This window comes from Gossypium hirsutum, chromosome A05 (genome assembly GCF_007990345.1).
Source record: "Gossypium hirsutum isolate 1008001.06 chromosome A05, Gossypium_hirsutum_v2.1, whole genome shotgun sequence".
NCBI classification, from domain to species: Eukaryota; Viridiplantae; Streptophyta; class Magnoliopsida; order Malvales; family Malvaceae; genus Gossypium; species Gossypium hirsutum.
The window spans coordinates 2,868,280-2,880,089 of NC_053428.1; the positions used below are offsets into that span (position 1 = coordinate 2,868,280).

Genomic DNA, 11,810 nt, shown 5'->3' on the forward strand with positions numbered 1-11,810 from the left:
CATAGTAAACTATGGACTTTCACATTGTTACGCATCACACACCGAAGCCATAGCCTTGCCATGGTCTTACACGGTTCACATATCATACCGAAGCCATATCCCAGACATGGTTTTATACGGAATCACATTATCACATTATACCGATGCCATAGCCCAGCTATGGTCTTATACGGAGTCACATTATCACATTGCACCGATGCCATAGCCCAGCTATGGTCTTAAACGGGCACACTTATCACATATTTTTCGTCAATTCATCAGGGTCACAGAATAGAAGCACTCAAATCCATTGTTCCTACTAATTTGTACTTTTAGTTACACATTATTCATTAGTTAATGCAAATTGATAGTATTCATCAACAATAAAATACTTTAACAATCATAAGATTTTCATATCAAAACATTGAACTTTGCCATATGAACTTACCTGGACTAATTTGCAAAAGTCGTAGAAATTCAGGGACTATTCTTGAATTTTCTCCTTTCCACGATTCAGTTCGTTTTCTTGATCTATAATTATAAAATCATTCCTTCATTAGCATCCATTTCAATTCTATTTCACTTCACAATTTATGCTGTTCAAATTTCGAAATTGCACTTTTACCCCAAAATTTATAGTTTTCACAATTTAGTCCCTGCTCAATTCACCCATCAATTGAACTAATTTTTCTCAATTAACACTTTATTTTATCATTATAAACTATTTCAAAACCTTTTATATTCTTAATTTCAACAGAAACCTTCAATTCACAACTTTTTCACAATTAGGTCCTAAATATCATTTCCTATCAAAATCACTTAATAAAACCACCTTAATATGAAATTAGAACTTAAATTTCATAATAATTCATCATAAAATTCCCTTATCCATCCAGGGTAACTTCCAATTTCACCCATAAAATCAAAAACTAATGAATTCTACAAGTGGACCTAATTGTAAAAGTCATAAAAACATAAAAATTATCAAGAAAAGTAAGAATTAAACTCACGTGATGTAAAAATATGAAAAAACAGCTTTCTCCAGACCTTCTATGGCGTTTTGGCTGAGAAAATATGAAGAAATATCTAGATTTTTCAATTACATCATTATTTAACTATTAACTTTTATGCTATTTCCAATTTTGCCCCTTGTTCACATTGTTTTCTTGCTTATTTCATACCCAAACCGTCCAGCCATTAACCTTTGGGTCTAATTGCTCTTTAAATCCATCTTTTTAAATACTTAAGCTATTTACTCACAATTTAACAAATTTTGCGCTATTTTCAATTTAGTCCTTTTTAATTAATTAGCCATCCAAACGTTAAAATTTTCTAACGAAACTTTAATACTAACTCAATGACACTCCATAAATATTTATAAAAATATTTATAGCTAAATTTTCAACTTTGAGGTCTCGATACCTCATTTTTGACCCGTTTGACCTAATAAATTCTTTTAATTCACTAATTTCACCATTTCACAAATTCTTCTAAATTCTTACTTGACTCATAAATATTAAATTACTATCTTTTTCAATCTTATTTGTCGAATTTATTGATCTCAAATCACCATTTCCGACACCACTGAAAATTAGGCCGTTACAGGAGTGATCAAGGTCGGAAAAGACAGACTACTGTGTCTACTGGCAGTATCCGAAGTCCAGTTCAGAATACTGAAATTCCAATATGTGAGCATTGTGGAAACCGAAACAAAGAGGAGTGTAGAAAGTTGACTGGAGGTTGTTTCCGTTGTGGAGCTACCGATTATTTTATTAAAGATTGCCCAAAGATATCTGGAACAACACCGACAGTAGTGCAAAATTCTGAATTTGCTTCCAGGGGCCGGGGATCAGGCCGAAGTAGTTCGTTTGCTAGAGGTGGTACTAGAAGAACTAGTGAGAGTGCTACACAACAATCTGAAGCTAGAGCTCCAGCTCGAGCGTATGTTGTGAGGACTCGAGAAGAGAAAGATGCTCACGATATGGTGACAGGTATATTCTTATTGAATTCAACACCCGTTTATGCTTTAATAGACCCTAGGTCATCACATTCATATGTTAATACGAAAGTAGTTGAGACAAAAAAATTAGAGTTTGAATTGTCTAAAGTTATGATAGAAGTGTCTAGTCCACTGGGACAAACTACTTTAGTGAACCATATATGTCGAAGATGTTCATTAATGATTCAAGATAGAATATTCCCTGTTGATCTGTTGATTATGCCATTTGGCGACTTTGATGTTATTTTGGGAATGGACTGGTTATCAGAACATGGAGTGATTTTAGACTGTTATAAGAAGAAGTTTATTGTTTAGAATGAAAGTGAAGATAGAATTGAAGTAAATGGTATTCGGACTAGTGGATCAATTTGTATTGTTTCGGCCATTAAAGCTAGCAAGCTTCTTCATCGAGGTTGTAATGCTTTCTTAGCATATGTGATTAATTCAGATTCAGTTGAAAGTCAGTGTAGTAAAATTCGGACTGTATGTGAATTTTCTGATGTATTCCCTGAGGAATTACCTGGATTACCCCCTGATCGAGAGGTAGAATTTGTGATTGAAGTCTACCCAGGTACAGATCCGGTATCGATACCTCCGTACCGTATGGCACCTACTGAGCTAAAGGAATTAAAAGTACAGTTACAAGGCTTATTGGACAGAGGTTTTATACGACCTAGTACATCACCATGGGGAGCTCCAATGTTATTTGTTAAGAAGAAAGATGGGTCGATGCGGTTGTGCATTGATTATCGACAACTCAACAAATTGACTGTCAAGAACAAGTATCCACTTCCCCGAATAGATGATTTGTTTGATCAACTGAAAGAAGCTTCCGTATTTTCAAAGATTGATCTAAGGTCGGGATACTATCAGTTGAAAGTAAAAGAGTGCGACATATTGAAGACGGCATTCCGTACGAGGTATGGGCATTATGAATTTTTAATGATGCCATTTGGACTGACAAATGCCCCTGCTGCTTTTATGGATCTTATGAATCAGATTTTTCAGCCATACTTGGATCAGGTCGTAGTAGTTTTTATCGATGATATTTTGGTGTATTCCAAGTTAGAAAAAGATCATGAGCAACATCTCCAGATTGTTTTGCAAATACTACGAGAAACGCAATTGTACGGAAAATTGAGCAAGTGTGAATTCTGGTTATCAGAAGTTGTGTTTCTTGGTCATGTCGTATCAGCGGATGGAATTAGAGTGGATCCAAAGAAGATTGAAGCAGTTATTCAGTGGAAAGTTCCTAAGAATGTATCAGAGGTACGAAGTTTTCTTGGATTGGCTGGTTACTATCGAAGATTCGTCAACGGATTTTCAAAGATAGCCTTACCGATGACCAAGCTACTACAGAAGAATATTCCATTTGTTTGGAATGAGCAATGTCAGAAAAGTTTTGAAGCATTGAAACGAATGTTAACAGAGGCACCGGTATTGACTTTACCAGAATCAGAAAGAGATTTTGTAGTGTACAGTGATGCTTCATTGAGTAGACTGGGATGTGTACTGATGCAGAACGGGAAAGTCATTACTTATGCTTCACGGCAACTGAAATCGCATGAACGCAACTATCCAACTCATGATTTAGAATTAGCAGCTGTAATTTTTGCTTTAAAGATTTGGAGGCACTTTCTTTATAGTGAAAAGTGCTATGTTTATACGGGTCATAAAAGTTTGAAGTATCTACTTTCACAAAAAGAATTGAATCTGAGACAAAAGCATTGGATAGAGCTTCTAAAAGACTATGATTGTGTCATAGACTATCATCCAGGGAAGGCTAATGTAGTAGTCGACGCACTGAGTAGAAAAGCTGCGATTGAATTACGAGCAATGTTTGCACAACTTAGTATCACTGAAGATGGAAGCCTTTTGACTGAATTAAGAATAAAGCCAGTAATGTTTGATCGAATCAGATCAGCACAGTTAGAAGATGATAAGTTGTTAAAGAAAAGAGAGATGATTCGGAATGGTACAACAGAAAATTTTAGCATTGATGGAAATGGCTGTCTAAGATTTCAGAATCGACTTTGCATTCCGAATAATTCTGAGTTGAAAGAGTTAATTCTTCGAGAAGCTCATAATAGTCCATTTGCATTTCATCCTGGAGGTATGAAAATGTATCGTGATTTGCGTGAATTGTATTGGTGGTCGGCAATGAAAAAGGATATAACTGAATATGTGGCAAAGTGTTTAACTTGTCAACGAGTGAAGGCAGAACATCAAGTTCCATCGGGATTACTTCAACCCATCAATATTCCTGAATGGAAATGGGACCGAATAACGATGGACTTTGTGACGGGATTACCGATGTCTACAAGTAAAAAGAATACTATTTGGGTAATAGTTGATCGACTTACGAAGTCAGCTCATTTCTTAGCTGTGAGAACCGATTGGTCGTTAAAGAAACTTGCTGAGGTTTATGTTCGGGAAATCATTAGATTACATGGTATTCCAAAATCAATAATTTCTGACAGAGATCCAAGGTTTACGTCAAGGTTTTGGAAGCAATTACATGAATCTTTCGGTACTCGACTTCATTTTAGTACAGCTTTTCATCCACAGACTGATGGTCAATCTGAACGGGTAATACAAATTTTAGAAGATATGCTTCAAGCCTGTATGATTGATTTTTAGTCTAACTAGGAATATTATTTGTCATTAGCCGAATTTGTGTGTAATAATAGTTTCCAGTCAAGTATACAAATGGCACCGTATGAGGCTTTGTATGGGCGAAGATGCCGATCACCCGTATGTTGGACAAAATTGAATGAGAAGAAGATGATTGGACCTGAATTGGTTCAAGAAACAAAAAGTATAGTTAAGAAAATTCGGGAAAGATTGAAAACTGCTTTTGATAGACAGAAATCGTATGCAGATTTGAAACGACGGGATATTGAATACTCAGTCGGGGATAAAGTATTTTTAAAGGTTTCACCTTGAAAGAAAATTCTAAGATTTGGTCAAAAAGGAAAATTAAGTCCTCGTTTTATTGGGCCTTACGAAGTTATTGAGAGAATTGGACCAGTAGCGTATCGATTGGCCTTACCTCCTGAACTACAGAAAATGCACGATGTCTTCCATGTTTCTATGCTAAAAAGATATCGATCAGATCCTTCACATGTTATTACTACAGAGAATGTAGAGATTCGACCTGACTTATCGTATGAAGAAGAACCAGTTGAGATTCTAGCATGAGAGGTAAAAGAATTACGTAATAAACGTATTCCTTTAGTAAAAGTGCTATGGCGAAGTCACAGTGTTGAAGAAGCTACATGGGAACCAGAAGAAACGATGAGATCTCAATACCCCCATCTCTTTTCAGGTAAATTTCGAGGACGAAATTTATTAAGGGGGAGAGAATTGTAATGAACCGAAAGTTACGGTATCGGAAATTGAGTCTTGAGTACTGTTTCCGTGAAATTTATTCATGAATATTTATTAGAAATATTTATGAATTATAGTTGAATGGTTATTTAGTGTTTAATTAAGTGAAGTAGCTTGAATTTAGTTTAAAGGATTAAATTGCATAAGGAATAAAAGTTTAATTATAGATTAAAGAAGTAAAAGGGACTAATCTAGCAATTAGACCCTAAGTGCCATGTGTGTGAATGTATGATATAACATGTGTAATAGTTGGTATATATGTGTAATAGCTATAAGATATTTTATGTTATAGCTATTACACATGTTAATTTTATATTTATTATAGGTTAATTGTGACAGCCCTAAAGTGACCCTAGTCGGAAAGCGATCTCGGGACCGCTAGAACGAGTCACCAAATTATTTGAATGTGATAATTATTGCCTAAAATATGTGAATATAAATGTGTGAAAGTTTTAAGCTTCGATTTAGTTAATTGCATGTGAATTTAGTTTATATGACTTATGTGAGAAAATTTAGAAATGTGCTAGGCAAATGCAAGTGGCCTAATAGTGCATGTAATCAAAGGGGTGGACTTGCATGTCAATTTCCCCCCATTTAAGTACTAGTGGCCGGCCATGACAAGGGATGATGGGCAAAACATGTCATGAAACATGTTGTGTTAATGGAAAAATAAAATAAGAAGCATGGGCAAAACATGTCATGAAACATGTTGTGTTAATGGAAGAATAAAATAAGAAGCATGGGCAAAACATGTCATGAAACATGTTGTGTTAATGGAAGAATAAAATAAGAAGCATGGGCAATAAACTAATAAGAAATTGAAGGAAGAAAACAAAGAGAAAAAAATGTGTTCATCATTCTCATGCATGACCAAAAAAAAAAAAGAAGAGAAAAGCTCTCATGTTGTTCTTGGCCGAATAGGAGAAAGAAAAAGAAGGAAAAAGAGCTTTGAGGAAATCGGCTATGGTGGTTTGATAGACTAAGGTATGTTTGATGATGTTCCATGAGATGCATGCATGTTTTAGTAGTTAGCTTGAGTTCTAAATAGCCCATGGTTCAAATCTTTACTATGTCATGGAGATGATATTCGGCCAAGGTGGATTGGTGTTGATATCATTTGCATGCTAAAAGTGAAGCTTTGTAATGGTGCATGTGATGGTGGATTGATGATTCTTGAATCTTCTTTTTAGCATTTTTGAGTGAGACATTAAGTTCTTTGTTTAACCATGACCAAAAATTGAAATGGTATGGTGTTGTGAAGCAATCGGCCCCAACATAGACATGTATGTTCGGCCACATGAATAAGTACATAAGTTATGTGTATGTTCGGCCATAGGTAGCCTATTGATGGCTTTAGCTTGACTTAGAAAATTCGGCTAAGGGGAAATATTAGCTAGTATGTTGAATTCGATTCGTGATTTCGTACATATGTGACTCTAGTGTCTAATGTATATATGGGCTAAGTACCTTGAGCTTCTCTTTTGATGTTCGAATGAATTGTATTAAATTGCTTGATATGATTAAAAATGCGTATGACCATTGTGTATTTGAGCTAAAAGGTGGCCATATGACCTATCAAACTCCTTGTCATATTCGGCCATAAGCTAGCAAAATGAGACTTTAATGAGTTAAATTTGTTTGAATTAAGCTCAAGAGCAAAGGGGAACTAAATCCGATAAAGGGAAGGAAAAAGTGGTCGAATAGCCGTCGAAACCGTTTGACAACATCCGAGGTAAGTTCTTGAGTAATAGAGCTTAAATTATTATTTGATTAGATCATGTTTTAAGCAAATCAAAATCGTGCTCTTTGTGTGTGGCTATTGAGCCGAAATGGCAAGAGTGATAAGTGTCTTGTGTTTGAGTTTTGCTAATGAAAATGAAATACGAATGTGTCATGATTTATTGTTAAATGTGCATGGTTATTCGAATGATGTCCGGGCTAAGTCCCGAAGGCTTTGTGCTAAATGACCATATCCGGACTAAGATCCGAAGGCATTTGTGCGAGATACTAATTCCGGGCTAAGCCCGAAGGCATTGGTGCGAGTTACTAAATCCGGGTTAAGTCCCGAAGGCATTTGTGCGAGTTACTAAATCCGGGTTAAGTCCCGAAGGCATTTGTGCGAGTTACTATAACCGGGCTATGTCCCGAAGGCATTTGAACGAGTAGCTATATCCGGTTAAATTCCGAAGGTACGTGATTTGGGAATGAATGATCTTGCTGTAAAAATTTCAGTTAATATGCTTGTAACATCCCAACATTGAGGTATGTTTCGTATGTGCTTTGAATTAGTTGAGCCCTTACAAATAAGTATTCGCTCAGTTGATAAATGAGCTACCGGCCTTTGGCTAAGTTGATCTTTGTGTATGAATATAAGGGTTGGTAATGTGAAGTAAGTATGATATTGAAAATTTGTGCATATGAAATTATCCGTTTAGCTACATGAATGCTATACTTTGGTTGTGTCTAAATTCTTTGCTCAAAACTTACTAAGCATTTAATGCTTACTCCGTTTCTTTGATTCTCTGTTTTATAGATTTTGGTTCTTCAGCTATCGGACTCGGGATTTTGAAGTCGAAGTCGCCCACACTATCAAAGCCCCCTTTTGGTACAATTTTGGTTGAACTTCGAAATGGCATGTATAGGACTACCATTTTTGTTGTGGGTCATGGACCCTTTGGATTTGTATAATTTTGGATAGCCATGCGAAAATGGCTTATATATGTTTGAGCATAATGTTATAATCATTTGGTATGGATATGCTTAACAAGGATTGGCCATGGGAATGGTTAATCACTATCATAATTTGTGCTATTTATGCTAAAAGGGCTAGTTGAATCATGGAAACTATGAAATAGGTAAAGTCTACCTTAAAGGCAGATGCTGACAGCAGCAGTGATGTGGATGTGAAAAATCACTAAAAATAGTAGGAATGGAATTAAATAGTGAATAAATTATGTAAGCGCACCTTGATGAATCTATTTTCATAGAAAAGTAACGAAATGATCATATGGACAGTATGTTAAGAGATATTCAGGTTCTCGTGAGACAGGGCCAGAACGGTTTCTGGATTCCCTGTTCCGACTTTGGAAATTCATTATAAATTAACCAGAGATAATTAGGAGTCATGCCATATATGTATAGATTCCTCTCTGAGTCTAGTTTCTATAGAAACAAACGACATCAGTATTGAAGCTCTGTGCAGGGAGATATCCAAATCGTAATGCATGAAGGTCAGTGTAGTCGCACCCTGTAATAGGGGAGAATTTAACTAATAAACTGTACTAATTGGCCCAACCAAAAATTCTAGAAAAAAATGTGTAGATGGGCATATGAGTCTAGTTTTAGGGAAAAATTACGAAACTGATTTTCGAGTTGTGAAACTCAAGATATGATTTTTAAGGTGACAGTGACGGAGTTAGCCAACTGCCCGGAAATTTTTAAAATGGACTGCGATAGTAAGCGAATTTAGTCTGTGAACCCCTCGTGTCCGACTCCGGCAACGGTCTCGGGTACGGGGTGTTACATTAATAATAATATAATATAGTATAATGAATAAAGAATAATGAGTAAAGAAACATAGAAAGAGTTACAGAGAGCAAACGTGAGAAAGAAAGAAAGAAAGAAAGAAAGAAAGAAAGAAAGAAATAGAAAAGGGAAATTTGAGGATTAAGGCCCTAAAGCTTGATTGGTAAGTTGTTTTAGCTCATTTTCTTATGATTTTTATGTTTATGGATTCCTTATTGAGTCTATTTTTAATTGAAACAAATGGCATAGTCATTGGATTTCTGTACAGGAAGAAATTTAATTCGTAGTGCACAAGGGTCAGAGTAGCCGAACCCTGAAACAGGGGAGACTTTTTCTAATAAACTGTACTAATTGGCCAGACCAAAAATTCTAGAAAAAAATTAGTAAGTAGATATATGAGTCTAGTTTCAGGAAAAATTTACGGAATTGGATTTCGAGTTTCGTAACTCGAGATATGATTTTTTTAGCGACCGTGACGCAGATGGATAGTTTACTACGAAAACTGTTTAAGTGCTAAGATAAGTTTTGTAATGTCTCCTGCTTGACTCCGGCAACGGTCTCAGGTAGGGGGACGTTACAAATAAATAATAATAATTTAGTATAAAATAACCGATAAAAAAATTGTGTATATAAAAAACAATATGATAAGTCCATTAAAGAATATATTTGAAGGAAAAAAACTTTTAAGGGAAAAAAATGTATATATATAAGTTATAAGTAATAAAAAAATGGTAGTAAATAGTAAAAATAATGAAGAAAATAAGAAGTATAATAAACTATATTTAAAATTATGAGCCTAAAAAAAACTAAATAGTATAAAAATACTTATTAGTAAAAAATAATAATATAACAAATAATATAATAAATATGATGAAGATTTATACATAAAATAATTAACTTTGCTAAAAAAAACTATAATAAGCATGTAATATAAAATGATATAATAATGTAAAACATAACTCAAATTGATTAAATTAAATGAAAATAAATAAAAAATAATGAAAATAATATAATAAGCATAATAAATAATAGTGTAAAAAAATAATACAATAAATAATAGGAAAATAATTTAAAAAATGATAGTAAAAAAAAGTAATAATAGATTAATAATAATACCAAAAAAAAATTTGTGATAAAAGTGTCTAAAATAAACAAAATAAGGCTTAATTGGAATCACAACGGAAGTTCTGGGGTAAAACATAAATAAAAGGGGAAGGGAGGATCTCATTGGAGCGCGCGTGGAACAAGGGGGTTTAAAAATGCAATTTACCCAAATTCTTGAACCTAGCATTTAATATGGACCAAATTGAAAGCTGCACAAAATTTCCGGGTGAAATTCAAAAACAAAAGTGAAGCAGATTTGGGCAGCAAGAAAATGCACGGGGACTTAGTGCGAAAATTGACCCTTTAAGGGCAAAACGCGTGGCCCCACCACTTTAAAAGCTATTGAATGGCATCTGCCATTTTTAAGAACTAATTTTATTTTTTATTTCTAGTGTTTTTCAAAAAAGAAGCAGAATGCTTCTTCTTCCTTGCTCCCTCTCCATTTTTGCTAGGAGTTCAACCTAGCTTGCGCCACCCTAGAGGATCATCGGTGCCACGCACCTTCACCCCATCGCCGGTTCACGGATCACGACCGGGTAAGCCCTCCTTTCTTTCTTTTTTCTTAAAATTAGTCTATAAATACGAATAAAAAAAGGGAAAAAAATACGAATAAAAAAAGTTACAAGAAGAAGAATGAAAAATCACCTTTCAATCCTGAGACTACATTTTTTATTTACTTCCGATCTTTTCTCTATAATTTCTGCTAGTGTACTTATATAATGAGCAAAAAAAAAGAAAGAGCCCCGTTTACAATGTTTAAAATGGCTTTTATAGCCTAGAAAAACAAATAAACTCTTCTATTGGTTGCTATCTGTTTGCTTCCTATTACAGGTGTTGTTGCGGATATCTCGGAAGCACAAGGCGTGACAAAGAGGGACTGCTGATAGCGCACGTCTCGGAGGTGCAGTGGATGGTGGAGGCACGTGGGGATGGGGGTATTTGGGGTGGATTTTGTTTTGGTTTTGGGCTGTTTTGGGTTATAGGATTGGGCTAGTGGTTAATGGGTTTGATTAGTGGGCTAGGCAAAGAAAATTGGTCCAACAGCTGCCCCTTTTGCTCATTTTCGTGTAACGAGGATAGAGCAAAGACTTAGAAGGGTCAATTTTGCCTGGCCCCATCATGTCTTGACTTCTTGATTGCCTTTTTTCTTCAAGTAGTGTCGTTTCAACCCACTGCATCCTATTACTTCCAGATGATTCATTACTGCTTTGTAGATATACGATTTATTGAAACTTGATCCATTCCATTCCTGTTCAGTGGGGTGGGATCTGCTGAAATCTGATCTGTAACACCCTTTACCCATATCCGAGGCTTGGCTAAGGTACGAGGCATTACGAGACAAACATACAAACATTAAACTAAAATACGAGCCATAAAATTTTATTCATATTTCAAAGCGTTCATTCTCTTACACATAGTCCCTTATTTGAGTCTACGGAGCCCAAAACATACTTTAGAAAGGGTTTGGGACTAAACCGAGAACTTACGAAAATCTTGGAAATTTCATGCTTTAAGGCTCCACATGCCCGTGTCCCAAAGTCGTGTTCCATACACGGCTGAGACACATGGTCGTGTCTCTGCCTGTGTGGAATATACCTAGGCTATTTTCCAAGCTTTGGTCAACCTTGATCTCTTACACACTTATACAAAATCAAAAGCATATAACATGGTATTCATTTAATGATTATACATCCTCAATTAAACCACAAACATAGCATTTGTATGTCATCATACATGTGTCTCTCATACTCATTTTACCTTGTTTATTATAGTACCACTTATACATTTATACCAAGATTATCATCTTACCAAA

The 11,810-nt window shown here is 35.2% G+C and overlaps 1 long non-coding RNA gene across 1 annotated transcript; it reads left to right on the top strand.

Moving 5' to 3' along the window:
• Positions 1-10,380: 10,380 nt before the first annotated feature.
• LOC107958768 (uncharacterized) lies at positions 10,381-11,336 on the top strand. Its single transcript, XR_001700720.2, has 2 exons — positions 10,381-10,533; positions 10,829-11,336. It is a non-coding gene; the product is annotated as an uncharacterized lncRNA (long non-coding RNA).
• Positions 11,337-11,810: the final 474 nt, after the last annotated feature.